The sequence below is a fragment of the Helianthus annuus genome, chromosome 6, assembly GCF_002127325.2.
Source record: "Helianthus annuus cultivar XRQ/B chromosome 6, HanXRQr2.0-SUNRISE, whole genome shotgun sequence".
In the NCBI taxonomy this organism is placed as follows: Eukaryota; Viridiplantae; Streptophyta; class Magnoliopsida; order Asterales; family Asteraceae; genus Helianthus; species Helianthus annuus.
The window spans coordinates 45,264,154-45,281,594 of NC_035438.2; the positions used below are offsets into that span (position 1 = coordinate 45,264,154).

General features: G+C 36.9%; 1 long non-coding RNA gene across 50 annotated transcripts; it reads right to left on the bottom strand.

Moving 5' to 3' along the window:
• Window positions 1-5,287: 5,287 nt before the first annotated feature.
• LOC110865396 lies at window positions 5,288-12,342 on the bottom strand. Of its 50 annotated transcripts, none has more exons than XR_004860786.1 (18): window positions 11,863-12,342; window positions 11,598-11,673; window positions 11,302-11,452; window positions 11,157-11,207; window positions 10,818-10,849; window positions 10,555-10,622; window positions 10,233-10,469; window positions 10,078-10,131; window positions 9,877-9,965; window positions 9,739-9,795; window positions 9,528-9,580; window positions 8,756-9,022; window positions 7,339-7,511; window positions 7,158-7,242; window positions 7,009-7,063; window positions 6,620-6,845; window positions 6,039-6,189; window positions 5,288-5,966 (listed from the first exon to the last, which is right to left on the bottom strand). It is a non-coding gene; the product is annotated as an uncharacterized LOC110865396 (long non-coding RNA). The 50 variants fall into 50 exon arrangements; XR_004860775.1 differs by having other exon boundaries at window positions 9,528-9,620; XR_004860770.1 differs by having other exon boundaries at window positions 9,528-9,620; window positions 9,719-9,795.
• Window positions 12,343-17,441: the final 5,099 nt, after the last annotated feature.

Below are 17,441 nucleotides of genomic sequence, written 5' to 3' on the forward strand. Positions count from 1 at the left end.
TCCTCTAGATTTACTCGAACAGGTGTGGATATTTTCGTTGCATTTCTGACTCGAGCTCCCATGTGCATTATGGCCCTCTCTTTGAATCTGATTTTACTTTGACCAGAACTAATCTCTTGTGTTTGAGATTCTTGATCTTTCTATCTTCAATTTAAATGGGCTTCTCTACAAACTTAAGTTTTTCATTTACCTCTATGTCCTGAAGAGGTATTACCAATGATTCACCTACTAAACATTTATTGAGGTTACATACATGAAATACATCATGTATTCCTGTCATTTCCTCTGGTAACTGTAACTGATAAGCTACCGGTCCAATTCTTTTGATAATCTTAAAAGGTCCAACATACCTTAGGCTTAGCTTTCCTCTTTTAATGAATCTGACAACTCCTTTCCATGGAGAAAATTTTAACAATACCTTGTCTCCAACTTGAAATTCTATTGGTTTTTGTCTATTGTCGTCTTCATAACTCTTTTGACGATCTCGTGCTGCTTTCAGTCTTTCCTTGACTTGAATAATTTTGTCAGTTGTTTCTTGCACAATCTCAGGACCTGACAGTTGCTTTTCTCCGATCTCTGCCCAACATACTGGTGTTTGGCACTTTCGTCCATAGAGAGCTTCAAATGGTGTAGCATTGATGCTGGTATGATAGTTGTTGTTGTAGGAAAACTCTATTAAAGGTAAGTGGTTGCCCCAATTTCCTTCAAAATATATCACACAAGCTCTAAGCATATCTTCCATTGTTTGGATTGTCCTTTCACTTTGATCGTCTGTTTGAGGATGATAAGTTGTACTTAGATTTAATCTAGTTCCCATTGCTTTTTGGAAACTTGTCCAAATATGAGAAGTAAAACGGTTGTCTCTGTCAGATACAATCGATAAAGGAATTCCATGTAATGAAACTATTTCATTTACATACAAATTGGCTAACTGTTTCATACTGAAAGTTTCTTTCATTGGTAAGAAATTGGCAGATTTGGTTAATCTGTCTACAATCACCCAGATCGTATCGTTACCTTTTCGTATCTTGGGTAGTTTGGTAACAAAGTCCATTGTTATCAACTCCCATTTCCAACAGGTTAAACCTGGGAACATGTTAAACATTTAGCAACATAATTTGCTATATCCTTTTTCATTCCTATCCACCAGAAATTCTTTCTTAAGTCTTGATACATCTTGTCACTACCGGGTTGTATCGTATACTTAGACTTATGGGCTTCTTCTAAAATATGGTTTCGTAGGTTCCCTTGGATAGGTATCCAGATCCTTTTCTTATGGAATTTCCAAATCTCATCTGTTCATTTCTCTAATTCTTTAATTATTCCTTTCAAACCTTCAACATCTTCCTTGATTGTTGTTTCATGTATCTGTTTCACTTGTTCATTTAAATCTACCTGCAGGTTTAGTTTAAGAGAGCGTACTCTTTTTGGCTTTTCATGATATTTTCGGCTTAAAGCATCAGCTACTACATTAGCTTTTCCTGCATGATACTGGATATCACAATCGTAGTCGCTAAGAATTTCCATCCAACGTCTTTGCCTCATGCTTAATTCCTTTTGTCCGAAGACATATCTTATACTCTTATGATCCGTGAATGCAACAAACCTACTACCGTAAAGATAGTGTCTCCAAATTTTAAGGGCAAAAATTATTGCTCTTAACTCTAAATCATGGGTTGTATAATTTTCTTCATGTTTCTTAAGCTGTCTAGAGGCATAAGAAATTACCTTTTAACGTTGCATCAACACACATCCAAATCCTAATTTGGAGGCGTCGATGGATTTCTGATAGTATTCGACTTGGTTCTATTCTCTTTTGGTGACATCCATTTCAAAAGATTTTAGGGTGTCAATCAGATTTGATAATGTGGTTGGATTCAGATTGTTCAAGAAGTCTCGTTTGATCATCAAAGATTGCAAGCTCCATTTTTTTTGGAAGTGAGTCCAAAAGTTTCTTGATTGCAACACGGTTAGCAACAAGGTTTCCATCCTTCTTCATTTCGTCAACATGTTCAAGAATTGACTTATGTGGTCTGACAGACTTTCTCCGCGGATACTTCCGAACATGTCTTATTCTTTATGTACCATGTCTCACTTGTTCTGAATCATTTCTCCGTTCCCTTCATAGTAGTCAAGTAGGGCCAACCAGAGTTCATGTGCGGTAGTGTATTCCTCAAACATGTTGCAATCATTAGTTGATAAGGCCATTGTCAAAGCAGTGTGAGCCCGACGGTCACATTGGATCAATGCCTTATCTTCATCGGTGTAAGACCCGTCTCATTTACCATGAATTCACTAATAAATACGCATTTAGTTTAAGGAAAATATGGATTAACAAAGACTTTGTTATGTTTAGGATTCAAACATGATTAAAGTATTTAGGATTATCAATCCTAGTAGTTTAAAACATAGTAAAATGTGGCATCAAGAGTTACATATTTCATGTTTAATTAAAACAAAATGTATTATCGCGGAAGCTTCAAAAGTATTGCGTTCGGTTCTTGACAATTGCCTGATCACCATCCAGAACATCCCCACCATCACCTAATAACAAAACCAATATATACATTAGTTTTGACATCATAAAAACATGTTTAACCAAGTTCTAACATCAAACAAATGAAAAGAAAATAAAATTTCTGGAACTGTGTCTCTCACGCCACGCGAGAGACTTCATTACATCCTTCGCGGGCCGCGAGCGACCCCGTGTGTTGCGCCAGGACCAGTGCACTCCGTCGCGTGCCGCGGGGGAGGCTGTTTTCCAGCAGGTCCGACTCTGGACCTGCATTTTCTGCCCAACTCAAGTTTTTCTCAAAATTCAAACGTTAAATGTTCATAACTTTAACATTACAAGTCCGTTTTTAGTGATTCTTTTTCCTACGCATCTGTAATCGAAATACGGATCTGTTTATCATATTTATTTGCATCAAAATTTGGATTATAGGCTGATAGCCTATAAATCCTCTTTTATTTATTCGACACATTATTAAGATACGTTTCAAACGTGGATGATTATTATAAGAGATTCCCAACATATCATAAGATTCCCGTTCTTGAAAATCCACACTTTTCCAAACCTAGAAAACAGACGAAATTCTAGGATCCTTCCTCGGGGCAAATACTTTTATGCATACCTCTTCTGGTTGATCCACGCCATACTCTATTCTAGTAAGATGATACACACTAGCTAATAGTCCGCCCGGTGCTACATCATAGGCACGTTGGGAACGGAGATAATTGTAACCATATACATATAAAATGACAGCAATGGAATGCCAATCCCCCAGTTTGATTTGTAAAGTCTATATTCCTTGGTAATCAAAGCCCAAAGATCTATGAATTAGCGCATGCTTAACTAGCCAAGCAGATGTATCATACTTTACATCATTCATCCCTATTGGTTTCTAAACTTAGTTACCCATTCCCCAGGCTTGTCAAGTTTGGCGTATCACCTTCATTCCATGGTTTCACGCACGGAATACAATCAAGCTTGTATTCAACATTTCAACCAAAATTACTTTTCTAGTCAATGTCCCATATTCAAGGGCTCATTCCTCAAATTTAGCGTAGTGGTTTCTCGACTTATGCAGTTATAATACTCATTGATAATCGCGACATTCATGTCGCTTCTTGTCACGACCCCCGACCCACCCTGGACGGAATCGGGAGCCACGAGCAGCCATGTGGTATCGGTGGTTTATTTTTAGAACATTGCAGCGGAAATTTCATCAGGACCGTGAGTTAGGAAAAATATCAGAGTTTAGAAACACCGGATTTTTATTTATTAAATAGATGGGGATAAACCCATGTTTTACAAAGGTAGCTTTTAATATAGGATAAACCCGAATACATAAAATGATAATTCTTAATTTAATTGATAAAATGAGTCACTTCTGTAAGTCTTGTCGGTGCCGTATTCAACTCTTACTCCAATCTAGTGTAATTACCTGAAACGCGTTTTTTTAAAAAAAAATTTGTCAGCAGGAAATACTGAGTGAGTTCATTCATTTTTATAAAACGACCCTTAGTTATAAATTATAGCATAAGAGCGATTACAATGGCATTTATCTTAGTTTTATCTGGCCTTGCCACCCGTGTGACGATGGTCATACCACTATTGGGTCCAGTCACCCAAGTAGTGACGTTTTGTCACTGTTAGGACTTATTAGCCTAACCTGTGTTAGGGCTTATTAGCCTAACCGTGAGAAATTAGTAATGTGCACAATACCCCACTAGCCAGTGATTAAGATAACCACGACTTAATCCCTGTAATTATAACATTTGAAAATAATTTGATGTATTGTAAAACAGTTGATAAAAAGAGAATGACTCACTTTATAAGCATGCAATATTGATTTAACCAGCTTTTTGATTCTATTCCTTCTGATGATCACGTATATACTTTATTATTCTGAACCTTCTGATGATTAAACAGCTTGTTTGATTGTAAGTGCGTAGTTGAGAGTATTCTGGTAGTTAAACATATAGTTTAACAGAATGGAATACGTATTTGTGTAAAACCCAAATCAAACCTAACGGTAGTCACGAGATTCGAACCTTAACAAAATTCACAAAGTATAACACTTTGGATTCCGTTTACCGAAATTCACAAAGTATAGTACTTTGGATTCCGCTTACCGAAATTCACAAAGTACAACACTTTGGCATTCGTTAGTTGGTTCCTGAATCGATCGGACAGAACATCGCATCGGTGATTATTGGTTAGAACACTAACGTATAGAGAGAGAAATAGAAGAAATGAACAAAGGAAATGAATTCCTAAGCTTCTTATTTATAGGTAGGAAGTACGAAAGTTCTAGGAAGTTTCCTTTGTATTTTCTAGGAAATTACCTATATCTTTTCTAGGAAGTTACCTATACATCTTCTAGGAAGCTTCGTACCCACATATATATCTTCTTACTAGGCTATCACCCGGGAACATCCCGGGTTAGGAAAATTTAGTTTTCAATACTAAAAGGTACATAAACAACATTTTAAAACTCGTTAGTATCTTCCGCTGCATTGTTATTAAATAAACTTGTGATTGTAACCGGTAACCAACCGTCAAGGTTAGACCCTTCCGAGCCTACCGGAAATCAGGTTGTGATAGTTGAGTCCCTTTGAAGATGCATATCATTGAGTTGCCAAAATCTTTCCTTGAGTAAATCGAATCCCTTCAACGAAAAGAACCATCTAAGAGGTATGACGATAGTCTTTTAACTGTTGAACTCCAAGATGCAAAATACACACAAGAGGGTTATCAAACTTGAATGTTGAACAAATATCATCAAAACAAATGTAATTAACTACTAAAAAAAGTACAGTAAGTTGAAGAAAATAAGATGTCATATTGTTATGTAACATATTTCTACTAAGTTGCTTATTACAGTTATGCAGCCCAAGTTATTTGGTGATTAGGATTTGTAGTCGTCAATAAATTTTATACAATATCTCTGCAACAGATCAAGAAAATAAGATATCATAAAACCAGCTCGCTAATCCAGTCTTCTTAAACCTCGTTGATCCAGCCCAATACGTGTTAAACCTTAGCACATCTTGCTTGTCAAAAGCAAAAGAAAGGCTACAACTTACACCAACGGGTGACCCATTGCCAAATCCTGAGCAAACTCGCTTGACACAGAGATGTTCGCCACAATCGGAAATAGATTGGACGGCACATTAATGCTTCTAACCAATAAAGGACACTGAGTCGGCAAGCTTTTTAAACCCGTTCTCCAAGCCACGATACCCACCTTTTTCGGTATCCAACTGTTCCGCTCAAACACATTAGCCGAGACCCCGTACCGCTTCCTTTGTAGCTCTTTTTTTATACTCCGAATAGTAAGTACCCCAGCCCCATCCAACGCCTAGATCCACTGATCCCTTGTGCTCGACATCACTGGTTGCCCAACCAGCAACAGAAGCTACTGAAGCTCCTACTGTCCGGCATCATTCAGTGCAGCCCACTGCCATTCCATACAACAATTAAAAATGATTAAAACAATTTAAGTTTACAATTTATCACATAAAAGAAGAACCTGGACTATAATGTCTCCTTTTAGCTGGTTGGTTATAGAATACATCGCGAACAACAACGGCAATATTCAACATTTTGTGCTAACAATGGTCAAACCTTCAAACCGATGACACATTTATCATATCAGGCCAGCTGCTCAACCTTAGATGTTGCTTCAAATAACAAAAACATATGACTTAATAAGCAAGCTAGGAATCATCTTGTAACTAAAAATATGTGTGTGTGTGTGTGTGTGTAATATGATTAATTGAAATCTAAGCTAACAATGATGAAAAAATGACATGCTCATCAATTTAAATCAATCTACAGTCACCAATCTCCAGATCCACATGCTAGAATACAATAAACATTTATAAAACAAATCCAGGTAAAACCACATAACTACTAATAGATACACACATTGCCACTTCTAACACATATCTCAAACAATCATCCTAGATCACATTCCATTCCACAAAATCAATCCAATCGCTCAGATATATCAAACAACACAAATAAAATAAATCATATAACATAATCTCCTATATACCAACACGTACATTCATTGCATATATACATAATAGTATACTGTGTTGGTTATACCTTCAACGTTTGTTGCAGTTACCCCTTATTCCCAGAGGATATTTCCAGAATTTTGAAGGAACGGGACAATTTATGCCAATCACCCCATGTTGCTAAGAAGAAAGCATTAATAAACATCTATCCATGGTGAGGAAGATTGAGGGGATGGCACCCTGTTGTCGATTTTAACTGTAATCAATTACCGAAACTGACCTGAAACCACCTACCAAATCTAACCCAAAACCACCTGAAAAAATGAGTACACAAAAACTGAATTTCATGACATATCCAAACCCAATTAAATGTAACCTAATCGGTAATCACAAAAATGATAAATATGGAAATGGAAAAAATCAAAGAACGAAAATACAAAGAAGAAAGAATCTAAGATTGGAAAACAGTTACAAAACCTCAATTATTGCGTCGTTAGAGAAGAAGAAAGCCTAGGGATTTGCGAGTGTTAACCTGAATGCATCAAAGTCAGGTTGGACGATCAAAAGAGTGACCCAATTGCTTCTAATAGTATAGTTGGTTGATAGTGCGTAGAAGAGAATATTACAATACAATGATGAAGGAAATGAAAGTTAGGGTTTCCGTAGCGGTGCGTAATAAGCAGGCGAGACCTTCTTTATGCCTAATCAGAGCTGAAATTTAAAATTAAAAACATGATTTAATCATTCAACCACAAGAAAGTTTGATAATGGTAAAATAGGTACATGCGCTTTCGAATGGCTACTCACTGAAGATTGCACCAAGTGCTTTGGTCCGAACGATGACATCATCATCAGAAGTGAAATTCCAACCATCACGTGCATGATACAATGGTAAACAATGTAAATAGTTTGTATATGAGATGAAAAATGAAAACTCACAAAAAACTGTTCATGTCATCGCTGCAATATCAGCCACCAATCTGCAGAATTACAAAAGTATCTAAAAAGATGGAACATTTTACAATAAACAAACCATATGGGTCAATTAAGGCCAACCTATATCATATCAATCTACTATACATATCAGTTGTGTTCCTTTTAGGAGCTCCCCTTTCGCAATTTGTTTCGCTATTGTTACTATCTAACTTTAGCTGATAGCTTTGGACTATCTACCACTTGTCATCCAGATTTTTTTACTTTAGGGTAACTGCTATTTATGGGAACAACACCATGTTTGCCAACTGATAGATCTCACTCGGGATCTTAGACTAATATGGATAGCTTAACGTTCTTAAACACAGTTGATCGCTCCGAGCCTTTTAAAACAACCATTTAAAAGGTGCTATGTATATGAATACATAATAGTACAATACGACTAATTAGAAGGCTCAAAGCGAAAAGTAAAAGTCTGAGGCCCTTTACATTGTTTTTATTGTTTAGTATGTTTTTTTAAATTATTCAATTTGTTTTATTGCCTAATGTGATAATTACCAGAATGTACATAATCTACATAATCTGCTATAAAGTTTATGTGAAAGTCAACTCCTAATAGTAGTAAATAATCTGTATACGAACAAATTTTGAAGGAATTTCTAATAGAACTGGAATCCACAACTCATACCTTCAATTCGATTTGTACTCTTCTTCCTTTTTATTGAATAAAAAATCCGAATTTCAATCAGACTCCTAAGCACAATAGTGATATATAAAAATTAAAATACTGGACATAAATTATTTTATGAGACAATCCTGCTTGACCCGGCCCAAGTTTGATCGATTTTGTTAACAAGTAACCTTCACATGTAACATACTTTGCATTACAAAGACTGCCCATTACAGTTGCACTCATGGTCCCAAATGTCGAGCACTCGAGCCAATGTACAGAATATATCATCTTCAAATGAAGAGGATAAAGTCGTAATGGAAGCAAACGCACCAGCAATTAGTCTATCACAATTACCCTAAAACAGGGGCATTAAAGCTAATTATCATCACAACCCCTTATAAAAAACCTAATCCGATTTAGAACCATGGAAACATATTAAAATTGGAGATCTAAGATCATATAAAGTTGACTTTTGAAGTCAACATGTCAAAATGTGATTATTATAACATCTTTTGTGGTAAATTTAGGGGTATTCAAATGTATATAACACACAAAAAAAAAGAAACAATAAATCAAATATAAAGTGACTTATAAAGTAAAAAAGGTCAAAGTCAATACCTTTTCATTCTCAAAGCTTCAGGACTAACTTTCGACATATGTCATGGTTTCATCCTCTTCTTCAAAAGACTCATTCCCCCACTTCACCCTATCAACTATCACATCCCCACACCACAACATTCCTTTAATCAACTGACCTGACCCGGCTGCAATCATCCTAGCCATCGACCTGCTATAATCCTCCATGTTTGGTCCCAACGACCTCCAATACGTTCGTCGCCCTAGCCCTGCCAAACCATTTTCCAGTCTTCCACCGCCCTTTGGTTCCTGCACCGAAAACATAATGTGAACCCTAAAGTATGAATGTATATGAATGATAAAAGAATCAAAGACCTGTAGTTTACACCTTTACAGATCGAGATTTAAACATACATGTTGCTTTCTTCCTTCAAATTATGATTAAGCGTTTTTTGAATGTTAAAAAGTAAATGTGTATATCATAAAGGTATTAGATTAGAGGCAGGAATGAGATAGGTGTTGTAAAAATTCACCCTTCAAAACTGAAACCGAAACAGCTTTTTTAGCAAATTAAAACCAAAACACATGTTTGTGAATATTGTCATTATGTTTGTTATCCACTTATCCTTGTCATTTTTCTAGCAAACGAAGTAATCATATATATTTTCAAAGATATGTGTTTATCCTCAAAAGAGTGGAAACAAAATCTTTCAAACCAAAAGCGCCTTTTTAAGATTCACTCCAAGATGCAAAGCCCTTCAAATCGTGTTAGCCCTATCATGACGTGGAGGATCAAAGTGCGGCATTAGCCTACCGAACAATCACGGTCCTTTAGGACTTTCTTTAGGCCCGCGTGGAACTTCCTTTCTTCACAAAAAGTTATAAATAGAATAAAATATATCGAATCCTAAAAACAAATAAAAGAAAATTAGCAAAGCAAGCTTTTGTATATATAAAAAGCATGAATGGGTGTAACCAAACCAGATAACAAAATATTATTATTACCGGTAACGATAATCGCTTACTTGTTATCCACCAAATGCTTGCAGCCTCTCTAGTCTTCCCGTTAAAACCAACAAAACCTAACGCCACCGCCTGAAGAACATAGAACTAAAAGAAAAATAAACAAACATAAAAATAAAATTTGGAGAGAAATCTCATACCTCAAAGAACTCGAAGTGTGTGTGAAAATTAGGTTTTCAAACTAATCAATATATAGAAATTGAAAAGTACGACAAATGTGAGAATCCGACTGAAAGAAATAAAAAGGAAATCAGAAAACACGGAAACTGAAATAAATCAACATGCGGATTTGCATAGATTAGATAGGAGATGTATACCAACAGAGATACTATGTGTTTTACCTGACGATGGCGTTGGAGGCAGACGGTATGGCGACTGAATACTGAGAACTCGACCTATGAATTCACAAACACATCAATAATCTATAATTCAACAGCGCCAGTTTCCAACTAACATGACAAATTTGTAAACGAACACTAAGAATAAAACAACAAACCTGAACACTATGTGACTGAATACCGAGAACTCGAGCAGTTTCTGATGGTAAAGCTTACGATAATATCGAAGGTGCCACTGTTTGATAATACTTCTTCAAACCAATTCAGAAAAACAAATAAATCTAATCAAGTCATCCATGTCCTCGAGAGCGCTATTAGCTGTATTAGCTGATGTATAACTAATAAAACTAAATCCTCGAGACCTACCAAAGAATCTCGATCAGTAATAATTTTGGCTGCAAAATTCAGTTCGCTTGTAGTGAGTACATCTAATGAAATCAGTAAACTCAACATTTGACATTTTATCTACAATATAAATACCTTTAATCACTTCGTTCTGTTCCTGGAAAGCTTGTCTTAATCCCATTTCATCAGTTGCATATCCAAGTCTTGCAAAAAAAATAAATTGTTATTGAAATTGCATTATCCTTTCTGAAATAATCAACATTCAATTCCTTAAGAATATTGCGACTATTAACAATGTGCACAAAATAGGAATCTTATTTTGGATCACGTGCTGCAAACATTATGAAAACCAAGAATAACTGAGAAAACTCAAGGAGACAACTTGCCACAAGACTTACGTAGAAGGAGCCGGAGAGATCGGCGTTGTCTGCTAAAGATACGAAAGTGTCACCATGGAACCCCAGGTATAAAAAAAACAATAATCAATCAAACTTGAATAGATGTAAAATTGAATAAGCTACAGAAACACAGATAGATAACAATACAAATACAACTGGATACTTCTTTGAAACATGGAAGGAAAACACAAAGAAAGCTTATACCCTTTGGCCTGTGTAGGGGGCTTTTCCATAAATGATAGCAGAAGATACATCCAAATCTAAACCCTAATATGATCATCTATAAATGTAGATAGGAAGAGAGAGAGAGAGAGAGAGAGAGAGAGAGAGAGAGATTACAGACAATGTTGAAGCAGACCCAGTTGAACGCTCTAAAAATGATCCAAAACCCTACATCGACATTGTTTTTTGGTGATGGATCGACTCAATTTAGAACAACTTTTTACAACAAATGGTAGATATAACCCATGTACGTAAAACTCACCCCGAATGGTCCGATAGGAGTGAAATTGGAAGCTCCAGTTGCTCTGATACACATAAAAGCAACAAAAGGATGGATCATGCTTGAATCAACGTCATCCCATATCTTGAAGCTCTCCCTGTTATCCACATCACCGGGGACTTGCAGGCCCTCCCTATAAGCATTAGTAGCCCTTAGAATGTCAACCGCACGATCACAAAAATGCCCAACTACAAAGGCCTTAAAATTCTGAATCATCCCACATCATCTCATTAGTTAACCAACCACACAAAAACTAATACAAAAGCACAAAATCATACCTTGGGTGGATTCTTTATGATATACGCCATTGTTTCAAAAGATTTTAGCGGATGGCCTCATTGTATTTCTTTATTTCTGTTAAGATATAGAGCTGATAACATTAATATATTGACATCCAATTTCAATAATAAAAAACTGCAAAATACACAAGAATCCAAATATATCTTATCACAACTACGCCACTTTAATTACATTCTTATTTCTTTATATGTGGAACACTTGAAAAAAAATTGAAACAAACAATGATATAAATAATTCCTTTACCTGTTGTCTCCCACAAAGTCTGTGGAAACCAGATCCTGATATGTGACCACCCAATGCTTTACCTGAGCTAAACTCCTTTTTGCATTCCACAAAAACCCTTTTTTCGATCACCGGAGATTCTTCATCTTCCGTTACATCTTCATCTGAAAGTTTCGAAATCTTGAGTTTTATCACCATCTTCCCATCACTGGACGACGATCCGATCATCATGTTCCGATCGTCTTATCATCCTACTAATCTGTAATCATCTTCTCCATCGATCGGTTAAAAGATTCGTCGATTAATCAAGAACAAACAGTGAACAAACCCTAAAGAAGATGAAGTGAAAAACCCATCTCGAATAACCAGCCAACGAAATTGGGGTTTGAGATAAGATTAAGAAAACGGAATGAAGCTTGAATCGTGGATCGAAGATGAGAAGAATAGGGCGGCTGGGATGAATTCTTCATTTTTGGGATGGCGGTGTGAACAAATGAGGGATTAGAATGATTAGGGTTTTTTTATTTCATTATATACCCGGGTCAAAAAATCGGGTACCGTTGTTGCCATTCGGATCCCGTGTAAAAATTATAGCTTTCCCACATTTTCCCGCCAAAAATCTAGTGAGGTTGCACCACAACGCGACACGTGTCCCAAACCTTGTTTGTTTATTATATATATAGATACTTTCCTTGCACCTTCCTTTGATATTATCTATCTCATATATATATATATATATATATATATATATATATATATTCATATATATCTATTTAGGTGTTTAATTTACTTGCTTAGCTGATTACTTAATCTTACTTGGCTTAATTAATCTTGCTTAATCTTAATTAATCTTGATTAACTTAATTAATCTTAATTAACTTAATTAATTTTGATTAACTGATTAATTAATCTACTCAGCTAACTTAACTGCTAAGTTTATTTAACTATTAAGTTTATTTAGCTATTAAGTATTCTAGCAACTCCCTGCTTACGAGTTCTAATTTCTAGATACAATGGAACTCGTATTAGTGTATTAACTCAATTCAATTTTAACGATAATCATGAGATAGAAACCCTCACAACGAATGACAAAGTGCGATACTTAAACATCCATCGAATTCACGACGAATGACAAAGTATAACCCGAGTTTGAGCAGCACTTAAACATCCATCGGATAGTTTCAATCGATCGGATAGGGTATCGTACCAGTGATTAGAGTTATTATTCTAATAACGGGCAGAGTTTCGGGATTTAGAAGGTCTTATCCCGAGCTACTATTTTCTATAATAAAAGCTGAAGGAAAGAAAAGAATCGAACAGTTTGAAACGTAGCAGTGATCGAGCTAATACCCTGGATTTGTAGCAGCGTCTTGGCACCGTAAAAACTCCTTTTCTGCAGAATAGAGGCGATTTGAGAGTGAGATTTCGACACAGATGAAGAGGCCCTGATCCAAGCAATTTATAGCTGAAATTTGGGGTTTACGCGACCCGCGAAGGCCATAAAGGCGGCTAGGGTTTTGATGAGTCACCGACACGTGGCGGCACCAGATTTTCGCTCATCGTTGAGCTGTCGCGGCAAGCGTGAACTTGGAGAAACACCTACGCGGCCCGTGTGAAGCCTTCATGCATATCCGGAATAATTTTTAAGTTAACGCGGCCCGCGTAAACTCTTCTTATGGTTTACGCGGCCCGCCTGAAACCCAAAGTTCTTGTTTTCTTGATTTTTCATGTACATTAGGGTTTCAGGGGTTCGGGTTTCCACTTACGGAGCGTTTTAGGACATTTTTAGGTGAGTCGTTACACTTTTAACATGATCGTTTAAAACGCAAAATTTTCTTTTTGACCCGTTTGTTTGTCAAGTGAAGGCCATCACTCTAACAACAAAGTATACATATTCTACTCATCAATTTGACCCGTTTTCTATGATACACCGAATGACTCTAATCGTTCTTTTTAACCCATATCACTTATCCCAATCATACTTTAACCATTTGTTTTGACCCGTTTGGTTTACCGAGTGAACTTCGTCACTTCTATGGCTTTGCCAAACATACACTAAACATTCTATTTGACATGTTTGATCTATCGAGTGAACTTCGTCACTTCAATGACACATCAAACACGCTTATCACATTGCGGTATTATTATCAAGCTATAACTAAACATTTTTGTATAATGTGACGAAGCGAATAGTTACGTACCTTTAGAGCGTTCCTTTCAAGCGTGTATCCGTCCTGGCTTGTCCGCTTGAAGTTTCGATCCCTTTACCTATAGAGCTCAACCAACTATTGTTTAGAACTCTTATTCATAACGCATAACGCATAATTTGTCGTATCATTCAAATATGCATTTTCATCCAAAATATAACATTTAGCCTTCTCTTAAGCGTTTTAACAAACACTCTTATGGGCATCGCTTTAGAAAATCTATTATCAAGTTAAGGGACTTAACTATTTAGCCAAATTCATACACTTTTTGCAAGTTTATTACTTCTAACATGCATAATAATATCAGATTCACTTCATGTAAACCATTAACACCAGTTTTATAATCACATTCCTAGTGTTCTTTATCATTCTACAAAAACCCATTTTAACACTTTGATAGGTAACCTTGAATTCCATAATTTGAGCATCAATTCAGCAAGTTATTGAGTAGGGTTTATTCCTAGTCATGTTTTCATCTTCAAATTTCATCCAAACATCAACTAATCAAATTCAGATTTCAATTTCACAATTCATCAGGAAGTTAAGATGAAACCAAATTGTAAATTTTGACATACCTTATGATCACTTCACTAAGATGATCACTAATTTAGGCTTGGATTTAGATTTGGAACTACTTGCCTTATCAATTTGAGGAATTTGCAAAAGCTAGGGTTTTGAAGGGAGGAGCTTGGTCGCCCCCTGTGTTTCTTCGATCCAGATACACACACCAAGTGTGTGTTTGGGATTTTTAGTTTTTTTTTTATAAAACAATTTTCAATTTAACACTTTTAGCCCCCATACTATTCTCAAGTTTATTTAGATACTTTAACCAGATTTCTTTGTTACTACCAGACTTGTGACTTACTAGGTTATTTATTCCTAGTTAGTTTACTTTCGTTTATTACATACTTTAAATTTTAATATAAAGTTTATATTTTTCGGGGCGTTACAAGTCCACCCCCCTTAAAAAGGGTTTCGTACTCGAAGCTGGTATACCGAACAATGTAGGGTAGAGTCGTTGCATCTCCTCTTCGGATTCCCATGTAGTATCCGAACCCTTTCTGTGTTCCAACTTGACCTTCACTTGGTTAATTTTCTTGTTTTGTAAACCTTTAACTTTTCGATCTAGGATTTCAATTGGCTTCACTGCATAATTAAGGCTATTATCCACTTCGATGTCGTCATAGTGAATATAAGCCGTTTCTTTGGCTAGACACTTTCGAAGATGTGATACGTGGAATGTGCTATGAATTCCGCTCAATTCCTCCGGTAGTTCGAGGCGGGATGCTACCTTACCAACCCGTTCCACTATTTTAAACGACCCAATAAATCTCGGGCTTAATTTTCCTCTTTTTCGAAAACGGATAATCCCCTTCCATGGAGATACCTTAAGCATAACTTTGTCGCCAACTTGAAATTCGATCGGTCTCCGTCTCTTGTCAGCATAGGACTTTTTCCTATCTTGAGCCACTTTCAAATGAGCCCAAACCATATCAATTTTCTCATTAGTGGCTCGAACTATATCTTTATGGGTGACTTCATGTGGTCCCACTTCACCCCAACACACTGGGGTTCGACTTCCTACCATAGAGCATCTCGTAGGGTGCCATACCAATACTAGCATGGTAACTGTTATTATATGAGAATTCAACCAATGGTAAATAAATGTCCCAACTACCTCCGAAATCGATGATACACGCCCGTAGCATGTCTTCCAATGTCTATATTTTTCTTTCGCTCTGTCGGTCCGTTTGAGGATGGTGTGCAGTGCTAATGAACAACTTCGTTCCCATTTGCTCTTGGAAATCATGCCAAAAGTTTGAAGTAAACCGGGTATCCCTATCAGACACAATGGATACCGGTACTCTGTGGCGTGCTACTATCTCGTTAGTATACACTTCTGACATCTTTTCGGATGTATAAGTCTCACGTATCGGAATAAAGTGAGCACTTTTCGATAACCTATCTACAACCACCCATATAGCATCAAATCCGCGGTTCGTTCTTGGTAGTTTGGTCAATAGGTCAATTGTGATATGTTCCCATTTCCAAACTGGTATATCCAATGGTTGAAGTTTACCGTATAGCTTTTGGTGCTCCGCTTTGACTTGTAGACACGTCAAGCATTTCTCCACATATTTCACTACGTCTCTTTTCATTCCGGGCCACCAATAATTTTGCTTTAGGTCATTATACATCTTGGTGGCTCGGATGAATAGAATAATGGGATTTATAGGCTTCGTCTAGTAAAAGCGTCTTAACCCCACATGAATTTGGAACCCATGTTCTTCCGAAACGAGTCTTCAACCTGTTGTTACCATCCACCAATTCTTTCAATTGGCCCACTATTCTTTCTTTCTTCCAATTCTCTTCTTTTATTGCTTCGATTTGAGCTTCCCGGATCGTTCAAGTAAACCCGATGTCACTAAGTTGCATGGATCATACCCGAATAGGAGCATAATCTGCCTTTCGGCTCAACGTATCTGCCACTACATTGGCCTTCCCAGGATGGTAATGAATTTCGCAGTCGTAATCCTTCACCGTTTCCAACCACCGCCTTTGCCTCATATTCAACTCCTTCTGATCGAAGAAGTATTTTAGACTCTTGTGGTCGGTAAATATGGTGCACTTCACCCCGTATAAATAATGCCTCCGTATTTTTAGCGCAAATACCACCGCCGCTAATTCAAGATCATGCATAGGGTATTTCTTTTTGTGCACCTTCAGTTGCCTTGAAGCATAAGCTATAACTTTGCCTCGTTGCATTAAAACGCAGCCAAGACCCGAATGTGACACATCCGAGTAAACCGCCATGTCATCGGCTCCGTCCGACAGAGTTACTACCGGAGCGTGGGTCAACCTTTCTTTGAGCGTATGGAACGCTTTTTCTTGATCGTCTCCCCATATGAACTTTTCCTCCTTACGAGTTAATTTGGTCAACGGCGTAGCAATCTTGGAGAAATCTTGTATAAATCTCCTATAACATCCCGCGAGCCCCAAAAAGCTTCTGATTTCTGAAGGATTCTTCAGAGGGTTCCACTTTGCTACAGCTTCTATTTTTGATGGATCTACTAACACCCCATCTGCACTAATGATGTGTCCGAGAAATTGCACCTCTCATAACCAGAAGGCGCATTTCGAGAACTTTGATAGAGCTTTTCTCGTCTAAGCGTTTCCAATACTTCGCGTAGATGATACGCATGATCGGCTTCATTCTTTGAATAAACCAAGATGTCGTCGATGAACACTATCACCAACTTATCTAGCATAGGTTTACAAACCCGGTTCATGAGATCCATGAAAGCCGCGGGTGCATTTGTCAACCCGAAGGACATCATGAGGAACTCGTAATGTCCGTACCGTGTACGAAAGGTTGTCTTTGGTATATCTTCT